Raw genomic sequence first — 14,644 nt, 5'->3', positions numbered from 1 at the left:
CAGGACCAGGTTGGGGAGTAAGGTCGGGATAAGGCAGAGGAGGGTGCTGGGATAAGGCAGAGGAGGAGGCCCAAGACCAGGCAGAGCTGGAAGGCCTGGACCAGGCGGAGGAAGACACCAGGAACAAGTGGAGGAGAAAGGCCAGGACCAGGCAGAGGAGAACCAGCATATGCATAGGTGGAGGGCCAGGACCAGACAGAGGAATAGGGCCAGGGCCAGGACCAGGCAGAGGGGGAGAAGCAGCATATACATAGGTGGAGGGCCAGGACCAGACAGAGGAATAGGGCCAGGACCAAGTGGAGACAGAAGGTCAGGACCAGGCAGGGAGGAGGGCCAGGAACAGGCAAAGGAGGAGGACCAGGACCAGGAGGTGGAGGAGGGCCAGGAACGGGCATAGGTGGAGGGCCAGCATCAGACTGAGGAGGAGGACCAGGACTAAATGGAGGAGGAGGGCCTGGATCAGGCGTATGTGTAGGGAGGCCAAGATCAAGGGGAGTAGGAAGGCCCGAACTAGGTGGAGTTGGAGGGCCAGGACCGCTCAGAGAAGGAGGGCCAGGTCCAAGTGGAGAGGTAGGGCCAGGACCACTCAGAGAAGGAGGGCCAGGACCAGGCAGGTCCTCCATGGAGGGTATCCCAACTGCTCCCATAATATTCCGACTAGATTATTGTGTCAGCCCCCTTTCTGATCTCCCTTCCTCCTGTCTCTCCCCTCTCCAGTCTATTCTTCATTCCACTGCCCAGACCATCTTCCTACAGAAACGCCCTGAGCATGTCACTCTCCTCCTCAAAAACCTCCAGTGGTTGCCTATCAACCTTCGCATGAGACAAAAACTCCTCACTCTTGGCTTCAAAGCTCTCCATAACCTTGCCTCTTCCTACCTCACCTCCCTTCTCTCTTTCTATTGCCCACCCCATACACTCCGCTCCTCTGTTGCTCACCTCCTCAGGGTCCCCCGTTCACGCCTGTCCCACTGTTGACCCTGGCCCACGTCCAACTGCTGTCCTGGAATGCCCTCCCTCCTCACAACCGCCAAACTAACTCTCTTCCCCTCTTCAAAGCCCTACTGAGAGCTCACCTCCTCCAGGAGGCCTTCCCAGACTGAACCCCCCCTTTCCCTCTGCTCCTCCTCCCCTCCCCATTCCCCCTTCTCCCTCCCCCTGCTCTTCCCCCTTCCCCTCCCCACAGCACTGTGCATATATGTATATATTACTGCTTACTCTATTTATTTTGTTAACGACATGTATATATTTATGATTCCATTTATCTCGGTGATATCTACGCCACAGTCCTTGTTTTGTTTTGTTCTGTTTTGCTTTGCTGTCTCCCCCGTTTAGACTGTTAGCCCATTATGGGGCAGGGATAGTCTCTATCTGTTGCCGAATTGTACATTCGAAGCACTTAGCACATAGTAAGCGCTCAATAAATATGATTGAATGAATGAATGAGGAGGGCCAGTACCAGGAAGAGGAAGGGACTAGGACCAGTTGGAGGAGGAAGGCCAGGACCAGGCAGAGGAGGAGGGCCAGAACCAGGCAGAGGACGAAGATCAGAACCAGGCCTAGGCAGAGGGCCAAGGCAAAGATGAGGAGGAGGGACAGGAACAGGAGGTAGGGGAGGGCCTGGACAATGTAAAGGAGTATTTTCATGACCAGGCGGAGGAGTAGAGAGAAGAACAAGGGGGAGAAACAGGGCCAGAACCAGCCGGTGGCAGAGGGCCAGGACTGAGGGGAGGAGGAGTGTCAGGACAGGAAGGAGGGGGTGGGCCAGACCTGGCAGAGGTGGAGGGCCGAGACCAGGCGAAGGAGGAAGACCAGGCTCAGGTGGACGAGAATGGCCAGGACCAGGCAGAGGAGGAGGACGAGGAAGGGGAATAGGGCCACGACAGGGCTTAGGAGGAGGACTACGACCAGGTGGAGTAAAAGGAGCAGGACCAGGTTTAGGCAGAGGGCTACAACGAGGTGGAGGAAGAGGGCCAGGACTAAGCAGAGGGGGGGGCCAGGATCAGGTGGCGGAAGAGGCCCAGGACTAGGCAGAGGAGGATGGCCAGGACCAGGCGGTGGAGGAGGTCAAAGACTAAGGAAGAGGAGTAGGGTCAGGACAGGGCTGAAGAGGAGGGCCTGGAGGAGGCTCCGGAACAGGTGGAAGAGGAGGAACAGGACCAGTTAGAGGAGGAGGCCCGGGAACAGGCAGAGAAGCAGGGCGAGGACCAGGTGGAGGGGGACAGCCAGGGCCAGGCGGAGGAGGACTAGGACCAGGAGGAGGAGGAGGCCAGCATCAGGAGGAGGGGGACGGCTAGGACTAAGGAGAGGAGGAGGGCCAGGAACAGGCAGAGGAAGAGGACAAGGACAAGGCGGAGGAAATGGGCCAGAACCAGGTAGAGGGCAAGGATCAGTACCAGGCTTATGCATAGGACCAATTTGAGGCGGGGATGCGGGCCAGGACCAGTTGAAGGATGAAGACTAGGACCTGGGGAAGGGCGAGGACTAGGACCAGGCTTAGATGGAGGGCCAAGACCAAGCAGATATGTCAGGCCAAGACCAAGGGAAGGAAGAGGGTCTGAATCAGGTGGAGATTGAGGGCTAGGACCGGGCGGAGGACGAGGACCAGGATTAATTGGACAAAGAGCCCAGGACCAGGTGGAAGAAGAGGGCCTGGACCAGGCGGATGTATAAGACCAGTACCAAAGAGAGGAAGAGGCCCAGAGCCAGGTGGAAGTGGAGGTCCAGGACTGGGGAAAGGTGGAGGACCAGGACTAGGCAGAGGAGGGGGGCCAAGACAAGTAGTAGGAGGAGGAACAGGACCAGGTGGAGGAGGATGACCAGGACGACCGGGCTGAGGAGGAGGGCCAGGACACGGAGGAGGAGGAGGAGGGCAAGAACCAGGCGGTGGAGGAGGATCAGCACCAGGCTTAGGTGGAGAGCCTAGACGAAGCAGAGGGGACGGGCCACGATCAGGCAGAGCAGGAGGACCAGGACCAGGCAGAGTAGGAGGGCCAGGAGCAGGTGCGGGAGGTCGTTGTTCAGGCTGTTTTTGAATCATAATGACAGTAATTATGGTATCTGTTAAGAGGTTGCTACCAGTACCCATGAGGTGTAGCATAGAGAACACACAAAACCCAAACTCTCTCCAAATCAGGCATCTTTAATCCCATTCCCTCCGGAGGGAGTTTATCACACAACCATCGGTCAAGGCACTGAGCGGCCCCACCTAGTGAGTTCGGGCCTTCTTACCCATGCGGGGTTATAACACATCCAATCTTTGCATGAGCCCGCTCCGAGAGGACACATGCACATACAAACCCTTGCCCCTCCCGAAGATGCTCCCACAGTAGCGAACCCCCATTAGTCCCAGCGCTGTCTGTCGAGTTCCCATGTTGCCCAGCCCGGCCACTCACCCAGCCAATCAGAACAGAACCTGGGTCGAGGGAGGGAAGGTTCCCTGGAGGCTCGAGGCACAAAGACTTCTGGGAGTCGTAGTCTGACACTCGCTCTTGGCCTCCGCCTCCCGGACTACCAGTCCCGCCGTCATGCCCAGGGGCGGGACTCGCCGGCATTGCCGGGAGCGCAGAAAACGCGGGAGGCCGAATTTCAGCCTGGCAAAGGGCAGCTTTGCGGCTGCGCTGAGGTGAGCTGATCCTCCAACCCCCACCCCCCACACTTCGGTCTAGAGCCGAAATTAATTTATTTCTATTGGTGTCAGTCTCCACAACTAGATGGAAAAATCATTGTGGGCAGGAAATGTGTCTATTAAACTGTTGTGCTTTACTCCTCCAAGCGCTTAGTATAGCGCTCTGCCCACAGTATGTGCTCAAGAAACACGAAGGATTGATCAACTGATTGATTGAGTCGAACGCAATACCAAGGATTAAGGCTTGTGAGGCAGGAAGAAAAGTGGTATTGCCTATAGTGATGGGAAAGGAAAGCAGATAGTGGATAGAGCATGGGCCTGGGCTATATTCCCTGCTCTGCTACTTCTCGACCGTGTGAGCCTGTGGGAAATCACTTCTCTGTAATTTAGCTATCCGTTCATTTCATTCTTTCTTAATCCATGAATGAGGATTGATGTCTGACTCCCCCTCTAGACTGAGAGCGCATTGTGGGCAGGGAATGACATGAATGAGGGGAGTGACATGCCCAGAACGTTTCTTTCGGAAAATGATGCGGGCAGCGTAATGAAGAATAGACTGGAGTGGGGAGAGACAGGAGGAAGGGAGATCAGAGAAGAGGCTAACACACTAATCCAGTCGGGATATTATGAGAGGTTGTACCAGCACGGTAGCAGTCTGGATGGAGAGGAAAGAGCGGATCTTGGCGATATTGTGAAGGTGAGAACGGCAGGTGTTGGTGATGGATTGGTTGTGTGGGATGAATGAGAGAGCAGAGTCAAGGGTTCATTCATTCATTCATTCAATAGTATTTATTGTTCAGAGCACTGTACTTAGCGCTTGGAATGTACTATTTGGCAACAGATAGAGACAATCCCTGCCCAATGACGGGCTCACAGTCTAATCGGGGGAAAACCATGGAGATAAAGCATGCACTCTACCACTGAGCTGCAAATGACACCATGGTTATGGGCCTGTGAGACGGGAAGGATGGTATGCCCTCCACAGTGACAGGGAAGTCAGGGAGAGGACCGGGTTTGGGAGGGAAGATAAGGGCCACAGGTTAGACATGTTCCTTATGCTCCCTCCCAAACCCTGCCCGTAACTTTGGTGTCATCCTTGACTCCACTCTCTCATTCGCCCCACATAGCCAACCCGTCACCAAAACCTGCCAGTCTCACCTTTACAACCTCGCCAAGATCCGCCCTTTCCTCTCCACCCAAACTGCTACCTTGTTAGTACAATTACTCATCAAATACCGACTGGATTACTGCATCAGCATCCTTTCTGATATCCCAACCTCCTGTCTCTCCCCGCTTCAGTCTATACTTCACTCTGCTGCCCGGATTATCTTTCTACAGAAAGGCTCTGGGCATGTGACCACCCTCTTCAATAATCTCCAGTGGTTGCCTATCAACCTCCATATCAAGCAGAAATTCCTCACTATTGGCCTCAAAGCTCTCCATCACCTTGCCCACTCTTACCTCACCTCCCTTCTCTCCTTCTACATCCCAGCCCGCACCACTCCGCTCCACTGGTAACCTTCTCACGGTGCCTCGTTCTTGCCTGTTCTGCCGTCGACCCTTGGCCCATGACCTACCTCTGGTATGGTCACCTCCTCCAAGAGGCCTTCCCAGACTAAGCCCCCCTTTTCCTCAGCTCCCACTCTCCTCCCCATCTCCCTGACTCGCTTCCTTTGCTCTACCCCCCTCCCCATCCCACAGCACTTGAGTATATATGTACATAACTATAATTCTATTTACTTATACTAAGCCCGATTTACTTGTTTTGATGTGTACATATTTGTAATTCTATTTATTTGTATTGATGCTATTGATTCCTGTTTACTAGTTTTGATGTCTGTCACCTCCGCTTCTAGACTGTAAGCCTGCTGTGGGCAGGGATTGGATTGTCTCTCTTTATTGCTGAATTGTGCTTTCCAAGTGCTTAGTGTAGTGTTCTGCACACAGTGAGATTTCAATAAATATGATTGAATGAATGAATGAATGAATCCTGGGACTCTTGAGTTCTGGGCTCTGTGTCTCTGGGGTTCCTGGGGCTCAGCAGCTGGGAGGCTGCTTCTTCTGGGTCTTCTGAGGTCTTCTGGGGCTCTGGGGCTCCTGTGGCTCTGGGGCTCTGTGACCCTGATGCTCCCGGGCCTCTGTGGCTCTGGGGGTCCTGGACTTCTTTGGATATCAGGTCTCTCGAGACTCTGGGGAACTGGGACTTTGGGGCTTTGAAGATCCTGAGATTATTAGGCTCTGGGCTCTAGGGCTCCTTGTATTCTGGTGTTCCTGGGCTCTGTGGCTTTGGAGCCTTTGGGCTCCACGGTCTCTGAGGCCCTGGATGCTGGGGCTCTGGGGCTCTGAGACTCTGAGCCTCTACTCTGGGTTTTCTGTGGCTGTGGGGCACCTGGGGCTGGGAACTGTGGGTTCTTTGGACTCCACGGTTGCCGAGGCTCTGGGGATGAGGGGACCTGGGGCTTTGAGGCTTCATGGACTAATGAGCTCTGTGCTCTGGGGCTCCTTGTGCCCTGGAGTTCCTGGGCTCTAGGGCTTTGAGGTCTTGAGGCTCCTGGACCTCTGGGGCTCCTGTTGCTTTGAAGCTCCAGGGGTTCTGGGGCTCCTGGGGCCCCTGGGGCCCCTGGGGGTTTGGGGCTCCTGGGATTCAGGGCTCTGGATTCTGGGGTTCTGGGGCTCTTGTGCTCTGGACTCTGTAGCTCTGGGGCCTCTGGGGCTTGGGGACTCCGTGGCCTTGGGGTCCTGTGGCTCTGGTGCTCCTGAGGTGCTGGGGCTCTGCAGTTCTGGTCTCTGGGTTTCCCGGGGATCTTGGGCCCTGGACACTATGGCCATGGGGTTCCTGCAGTTCGGGGACACGGGGGCATATGGCTTCCTGTGTTTTTGGGTCTTCTGGGGCTCTGGGGCTCCTGGGGTTTCTTGGACTCCAGGGCTCCGGGGCTCCAGGGTCCCAGGGGACCTGGGGACTCTGGGGCTTTGAGACTCCTGAGAATAATGGGCTCTGGGCTCCTGGGCTCCTGTTGTTCTGGAGCTCCTGGGGCACTGGAGTTCTGGAGCCTTGGGGCTCCTGTTGCTCTGTGGCTCTCACCTCTATGGCTCTGGGGCTCCTTGGGTAATGGGGCTCTTGGGTTCTGGTGTTCTGGGGCTGCTAGGGTCTCTTGAACCTGGGGAATCCTGTTCTCTGGAGCCTTGGGGCTCCTGGGACTCTGGGACCCTGGGGTTCTGTGACTCTGCGGCCTCGGGGCACCTGGGTCACTGGGGATAACTGGACCCTGGGATTCCTGATCTTCGGGGCCTCTGGTGCCTTTGGTCACCTGGTACTCTGGGTCTCCTTGAGCATTGGTGCTCTGGGGCTTTAGGGCTCTGAGGTACCTGTTGTTCGTGGGAATCCAGGGCTTCTGAGTCTCCTGGTAACTGGGACTCTGGGACTTTGGTGCTCCTGATACTGTGGGGCACTGGGTTCTGGGGTTCCATGGGACCTGGGGATCCTGGAGCTCTGGGGATCTGAAGCTCTGGGGCTCCTGGTGATCAGGGGCTATCGGTCCGTGGGGCTTCTAGGCCTCTGGGGCTCCTGGTCCTCTAAGGCTGCTGGGGTTCTGGGATTCTGGGGCTCCTGGAGCTCGGGGACTCTGGGTTCCTGGGGTTCTTTGGGCTCTGGGGCCTGCCGGGTCTGGGGGTTCTGCATCTCCTTGGACTCTGGGGCTCTGGGGCTTTGGGGCTCCTGGGATTCGGGTAATAGGGCTCTTTGGCCTTGGGGTTCTTGGTGTGCTGGGTCTGTTGGAATTTTGGATTTTGGTGCTCCAGTGATCCTGGGACTCCAAGGCTCCTGGGGCTCTGGGGCTTTGGGGACTCTGGGGCTCTGGCTGCCTGGGCTCAGGAGCTCCTGAGGTCCTGAATATCTAGGGCTCTGTGGCCTTGGGGCTGCTCGGGCTCCGAGGCCCCTGGTAACTTGTTGCTCCTGGGTCTCTGGGGCCCTGGGAACTTGGGACTCCTTGCCCTCTGAGGCTCTGGGGCTCTGGGATCCTGGGGATCAGAGGCTTTGGGTCACTGGGGCTCCTTGGGTTCTGGGGCTCTGAGGCCTTTGGTGCTCCTGGCTGTCTGGGGCTCTGGGGCTTTGGGGATCCTGGGACTCTGGGAATCTGGGCTCTGAGGCTCTTGGGGCTTTGGGGATTTAGAGCTCTAGGGCTTTGGCATTCCTGGGACTCTGGGGATCTAGGACCTTCGCACTCCTGTGGCTCTGGACTCTGAGTCTCTGGGGATCCTGGAGCTCTGGAGCTCTGGGACTGTGATGCTTTGGGGCTCCTGGGACTTTGGTGCTCTGGGCTCTGGGGCTTTGCTCTGGGCTCTGGGGCTCCTGAGTCTCTGGGGCTCTGGGGCTGTATGGAGGCTGGGGCTCTGGGTTTGGGGGCCTTGCTCTCCCTCAAGATCTGGGATTCCTGGAGCTCTGGGGCTCTGAAGCCTTGAGGCACCTGGAGCTCTGGGGCTCTGTTCTTTCTGACTCTGAGTGTCCTGGGGTTCTTGAGACTCAAGTGCCCCTGGGGCATTGGAGATTTGAGAATCTGGGACTTTTGTGCTATAGGGGATCTCTGGCTCTTGGGCCTTGGGGCCCCTGGTGTTCTGGGTCTCCCTGGTCTCTGGGGCTCTGAAACCTTGGGGCTGATGGGACTTTGGGACTCCTGGGCCTCCGGGTCTCTGTTTTCTCTGAGAATCTGGGGCTTCTGGGGTTCTTTGGATTCTAGGACTCCTAGAGCTCTGGGGATCTGGGTTTCTGGGACTTCGGGGATCCTGGGACTCTGGGTCTTTGGACTATGGGGCTCTGGGCCTCCTGAGGGTCTGGGGTTCTATGGGGTTCTGGGATCCTGGAGCTCTGGGGAGGCTGGGGCTTTGCAGCTCTGGAGTCTTGGAGCTTCTGGGCCCCTGGGACTCTGGACTGTTGGACTCTGGGACTCCTGAGACAAAGGGGTCTCTGAAACCTTGGGCTCCTAGGGCTCTGGGACTCTGGAGCTGTGGGACTTATTGTCTAATAATATATTAATAATTATTATTATTATGGTATTTGTTAAGTGCTTATTATGTGCTAAGCACTCTTCTTAGCCCTGGGGTAGATACAAGGTAATCAGGTTGTCCCGCGGGGAGCTCACAGTCTTAATCCCCATTTTACAGTTGAGGTAACTGAGGCACTGAGGTAAGTAACTTGCCCAAAGTCACACAGCAGTCAAGTGGTGGAACAGGGATTAGAACCCACATCCTCTGACTCACAAGCCCGTGGTCTTGCCACTAGGCCATGTGACTTCTGCTAGGTTATTTGGGACTCCAGGGCTCCTTGGGCTCTGGGGCTCCTGGAGCTCTAGGGCTCCGGGGCCTTAGAGTTCCTGGGTCTAAGGGGCTCAGGGCTTTAGGGGTCCTAGTTGTCAGATGCCCTTCGGCCTTGGGGCTCTGGAGCTCCTGGGGCTCCTGCAGGTCTAAGGTTCCTGGTACTCTGGGCGTCTGGGGCCTTGGGGATCCTGCGTCTCTGGGTCTTCTGGGGCTCTGGGGTTTAGGGGCTATAGAGCTCCTGGGGTTCTTTGGACTCCAGTGCTCCTGGGACTCTGTGGAGGTGGAACTCTGGTGCTTTGGGATTCCTGAGACTCTGGGTCTCTGGGCTCTAGGGTTCCTGAGACTCCTGCAGCTCTGGGGTTCCTGGGGCTCTTGGTGTCTAGGACTTTGGGGCTCCTAGTGCTCTGGACTCTGAGGATCTGGTGCTCCTGGGGCTCTGGGGCATCTGGGGCTTCAGGGTTCTGAGACTCTTTGGCCTTGGGGCTATTGGCACTCTAAGGCTACGGAGCCTTGGGCTTCTGCATCTCGGGAACTCTGAACTCTGGGACTCTGGGGCTCCTGCCACTCTGAGTCTCCTAGGCCTGTGAGGCTCTGGGGCCTTGGGGTTCCTGGAGCTCTGAGTCTCTGGGGTACTGGGGTTTGGGGCTCTGGGAATACAGGTTTGCTAGGGACTCCAGGGTTCCTGACATTCTAGGGATCTGGGGCTCGATGGCTTTGGGTGTCCTGGGATTCTAGGGCGCTGGGATCCGGGACCTTGAAATTCCTGCAGCTCTGGGGCTCTGGTGGTCTTCATTCTGGTGCTCTGAGCCTCCTGGGACTCTGGGGTTTTGTGGCTCCTGGGGCTCTAGGACTCTGGATTTTGTTACTCCAGGGTTCCAGGGGCTCTAGGCCTCTGAGGCTCTGAGGCTCCTGGGGCTATGAGATTCTAGAGCCTTGAGGTTCATTCATTCAATCATATTTATTGAGTGCTTACTGTGTGTAGAGTACTGTACTAAGCGCTTGTAAAGTACAATTTGGCAACAAATAGAGGCTCCTGGAGCTCTGGATTTCTGGGGCTCTGGGGCCTTGGAGCTCCTGGGGTGATGACGTTCCTTGAGCTCTGAGTCCCTGAGGCTCTGCAGTTACTGGGGCTCTGGGGCCTTAGGACTCTGGGCCTCCTGGGTTCCTTGGGATTCCAGGACTCCTGGGTCTCTGGACTCTGGGACTCAGGGGTTCTGGGGCCCTGGTGCTCCAAGGGTTTGGGGGATCTGGGTCCTTGAAGCTCTGGGACTCTGGGGCTATGGTTCTCCTGGGGTTCTTGGGACTCCAGGTCTCCTGGGGCAATGGGGATTTGGGTCTTTGAGGCTTTGAGGCTCCTAGAACTTTGTGGCTCTGTGGCCCTTGGGGTTCTGGGGTCTTGGGGCCTTGAGACTCCTAGAGCTTGGGGTCTCGGGGGCTTAGGGGTCTCAGGGTTCCCGGGTCTCAGGGACTCCTGTGGCTCTGGGGCTCTGGGTCTCCTGGGGTTCTTGGGAGTCTTAGGTTCCTGGGGCTATGTGGCTCTGGGGCCTTGGGGCTCCTGAGCATCTGGAGTTCTGGGGCTAAGGGGCTTTGGGGTTCCTGGGCCGATGATGTTCCTTGGGCTCTGAGGCTCTGAAGGTTCTGTGGTTCCTGGGACTCAGGAGACTGGAGGCTCTTGGGCTTTGGGGCTTCTGGAGCTCTGGGGCCATGGGACTTTGGACCTTCTGAGGATCTTAGAATTCCAAGGGCCTTGGGGCTCCTGGGGCTCTGGGGACCTGGATCTCTTGGACTTTGGGGCTCCTGGGATTCTGGGGATCTAGATTCTGTGGCTTCTGGGGCTCTGGAGCTCTGGGCTTCTGGATCTCCTGGTGTTCTTGGGACTCGAGGACCCTTAGGTCTCAGGGACTCGGGGGTTCTGGTGCCTTGGGACCCCTGAAATTCAGAGGTTCTGAGCTCTGGGGCTCTGGGGCTTATTGATGCAATTGATGCCTGTCCACTTGCTTTGTTTTGTTTTGCTGTCTGTCTCCCCCCTTCTAGACTGTGAGCCCGTTGGTTAGGGATTGTATCTATTTGTTGCTGAATTGTACTTTCCAAGTGCTTAGTACAGTGCTCTGCATAAAATAAGCACTCAATAAATAGGATAGAAAATGAATGAATGAATCAGTGATGGGAGCTCTGAGACCTCTGCTCTAAGCAGTTATGGGAGCTCTTTGACTTCTCCAGCGTGGCGCAGTGGAAAGAGCACGGGCCCTGGAGTCAGGGCTCATGAGTTCAAATCCCAGCTCTGCCATTTGTCAGCTGTGTGACTGTGGGCAAGTCACTTAACTTCTCTGTGCCTCAGTTCCCTCATCTGTAAAATGGGGATTAAGACTGTGAGCCCCACGTGGGACAACCTGATTCCCCTGTGTTTACCCCAGCGCTTAGAACAGTGCTCTGCACATAGTACGCGCTTAACAAATACCAACATTATTATTATTATTATTCTCCTCTGACCAGTAATGGGAGCTCTGAAGCCTTTGCTCTGAACAGCGATGGGAACTCTAGGACCTTAGCTCTGACCAGTGACGCAAGCTCTGGTGCCTCAGCTCTGACCAGTGATGTTGGCTCTGGGGCCACTGCACTGATCAGTGATCGGAGTGCTGGGAGATGTGGGGCCCTTTCTTTGCAAACTGATGGGAGCTATGGGACCTCAGCTCTGACCAACAGTTGGAACCAGTTGGAACAGTTGGAACAGTTGGCACCAGTGATGGGAAATGTGAGGCTTCTGCTCTGACCAGTGATGGGACTTCTGGGTCCTCTCCTCTGATCAGAGATGGAAATTCTGGGACCTCAGTTCTGACCAGTGGTGTTAGCTCTGGTGCTTTAGCTCTGACCAGTAATGGGAAATCTGAGGCCTCTGCTCTGACCAGTGATGGGAGATCTGGGTTCAGTGTTCTCACCAGGGATGGAAATGTTGGGGCCTCTGCTCTGACCAGTGAAGTTGGCTGTGGGGCCACTGCACTGACCAGTCTTTCATTCATTCATTCAATCGTATTTATTGAGCACTTACTTTGTGTAGAACATTGTATTAAGTGCTTGGAAAGTAAAAGTCAGCAACAAATAGAGACAACCTCTACCCAACAATGGGCTCACAGTCTAGAAGAGGGGAGACAGACATCAAAATAAGTAAACACACATTAATAGCATTAATATAAATAAATAGAATTACAAATATATATACATCATTAATAAAATAAATGGAATAATAAATTTGTACCTATGTACACAAGTGCTGTGGGGCGGGGAGGGAGGTAAAGCATCGGAAGGGAGTCAAGGAGATGGAGAGGAGAGGAGGAACAGAGGAAAAGGGGGGTTTAGTCTGGGATGGCCTCCAGGAGGAGGTGAGTTTTCAGTAGGCCTTGGAAGGGGGAAGTGTGCTAGTTTGGCAGATTTGAGGAGGGAGGGCATTCCAGGCCAGATGTAGGAAGGGGTCCAGGAGTCGATGGCGGGACAGGCGAGAACACAGCACAGTGAGGAGGTTAGTGGCAGAGGAGCGGAGTGTGCAGGCCGGGCTGTAGAAGGAAAGAAGGGAGGTGAAGTAGGAGGGGCCAAGGTGATGGAGGACTTTGAAGCCAATAGTGAGGAGTTTTTGCTTCATACGAAGGTTGATAGGCAACACTGGAGATTTTTGGGGGGGGGGGGGGGCGTGCCATGCCCAAAGCGTTTCTGTAGAAAGATAATCCGGGCAGCAGAGTGAAGTATAGACTGAAGCAGGGAGAGACAGGAGGTTGGGATATCAGAAAGGATGCTGATGCAGTAATCCACTCGGGTTATGATAAGAGATTGTACCACCAAGGTAGCGGTTTGGATGGAGAGGAAAGGGTGGATCTTGGAGATGTTCTGAAGGTGAGATCAGCAGGTTTTGGTGATGGATTGGATGTGTAGGGTGAATGGGAGAGCAGAGTGAAGGATGACACCAAGATTGTGGGCTTGTGAGACAGGAAGGATGGTAGTGCCGTTCACAGTGATGGGAAAGTCAGGGAGAGGACAGGGTTTGGGAGGGAAGATAAGGAGCTCAGTCTTGGACATGTTAAGTTTTAGGTGGCGGGCAGACATCCAGTTGGAGATGTCCTGAAGGCAGGAGGAGATGCAAGCCTGGAGGGAGGGAGAGAGAACAGGGGAGAAGATGTAGATTTGGGTATCATCCACACAGAGATTATAGGTGAAGCCATGGGAGCAAATGAGTTCACCAAGAGAGTGAGTATAGATGTTGAACAGAAGGGGACCAAGAACTGACCCCTGAGGAACCCCTACAGTTAGGGGATGGGAGGGGGAGGAGGATCCCGTGAAGGAGACTGAGAATTTACAGCAGGAGAGTTAAGAGGAGATCCAGGAGAGGATAGAGTCCGTGAAGCCAAGGTTGGATAAGGTGTTGAGGAGAAGGGGATGGTCGTCAGTGTCAAAGGCAGCTGAGGGGTCGAGGACGATTAGGATAGAGTAGGAGCCATTGGATTTGGCAAGAGGGAGGTCATTGGTGACCTTTGAGAGAGCAGTTTTGGTGGAGCGGAGGGGGCAGAAGCCAGATTGGAAGGGGTCCAGGAGAGAGTTGGAGTTGAGGAATTCGAGGCAGCAAGTGTAGACAACTCACTCTAAGAGTTTGGAAAAGAAGGGTAGGAGGGAGATGGGGCAATAAATGGAGGGGGCAGTGGGGTCAAGATAGGGCTTTTTTAGGATGGGAGAGACGAGGGCATGTTTGAAGGCAGAGGGGAAGAAGCCATTGGAGAGTGAGCAGTTGAAGATGGAAGTTAATGAGGGAAGATGCCTTCTTCATATTTCTTCTCTCCTTATCCATCCCTACACTGATCCTCAGGGACTTCAGTATCTATGTGGATGTTCCTGATGACCCCTCACCTTTCATTTCCTCTCATTCTTCAATTCCTAGGACTTGCCCCACCCCATCTAATTCACTCATAAACTTAGACACATGCTTGATCTCAGGATCTCTTGTCATTGTACAATCTAGGACCTCATCAACTCTGAAATCCCCTTCTGCAACAACAACCTCCTCACTTACTTTCTCTCCCACACACTTCCTCCCTTCAAAACTGTCCTATAACCCCATTTATCTCAGGCCAACTAGACCCATTTTATCTCCCTACCCAACCTCCCTTCCTTCTCTTGATATGCAAATACATGGCCTTAAGGTCTCCCTTTCCTCTGAAATCCACTCTTTGAACCACTGTTCATCCACTGAGGTAGATATCCTCAAACCCTCTCAAATCCATAACTCATGCAACTAGAGTTACTGTAAGAAAGACTCCACACACATGGCAGTAAGGTTTGGAGAGAAGTGAATAAGGGATGCTTCCTCTTATGGGCTGAGATGAGGCAAAGAATTGATAAGTGGGAGGGCTGGTCATTGTCCATAAATTTATCATTTGTAAAAGAGTGGTGTTGAAGTGACAGTTCTGAGAGGATCCAGGCCCAAAAGAATTAAAAGAGACTTTAGGGAATCAGTAGGAAGGCAAGGAACTGCTCTATAGAAAGAACGAAAGGAGAAATTAATGTGTATGTCCTTGTTCAACGGGAGATTGTCTTCCATGGGCTGTTGGATCCCCACAGCCCCCATTTCTTTTTAATGGTATTTATTAAGTGCTTATTATGTATCAAACAGGGGTAGATATAAGTTAGTCAAGTCAGACACAGTCCCTACCCCGGGGGGCTCACAGT

Source organism: Ornithorhynchus anatinus, chromosome X5 (assembly GCF_004115215.2).
Source record: "Ornithorhynchus anatinus isolate Pmale09 chromosome X5, mOrnAna1.pri.v4, whole genome shotgun sequence".
Classification (NCBI taxonomy): domain Eukaryota; kingdom Metazoa; phylum Chordata; class Mammalia; order Monotremata; family Ornithorhynchidae; genus Ornithorhynchus; species Ornithorhynchus anatinus.
The sequence above is the reverse complement of the archived record's forward strand: the minus strand, read 5'-3'. Positions refer to the sequence as shown.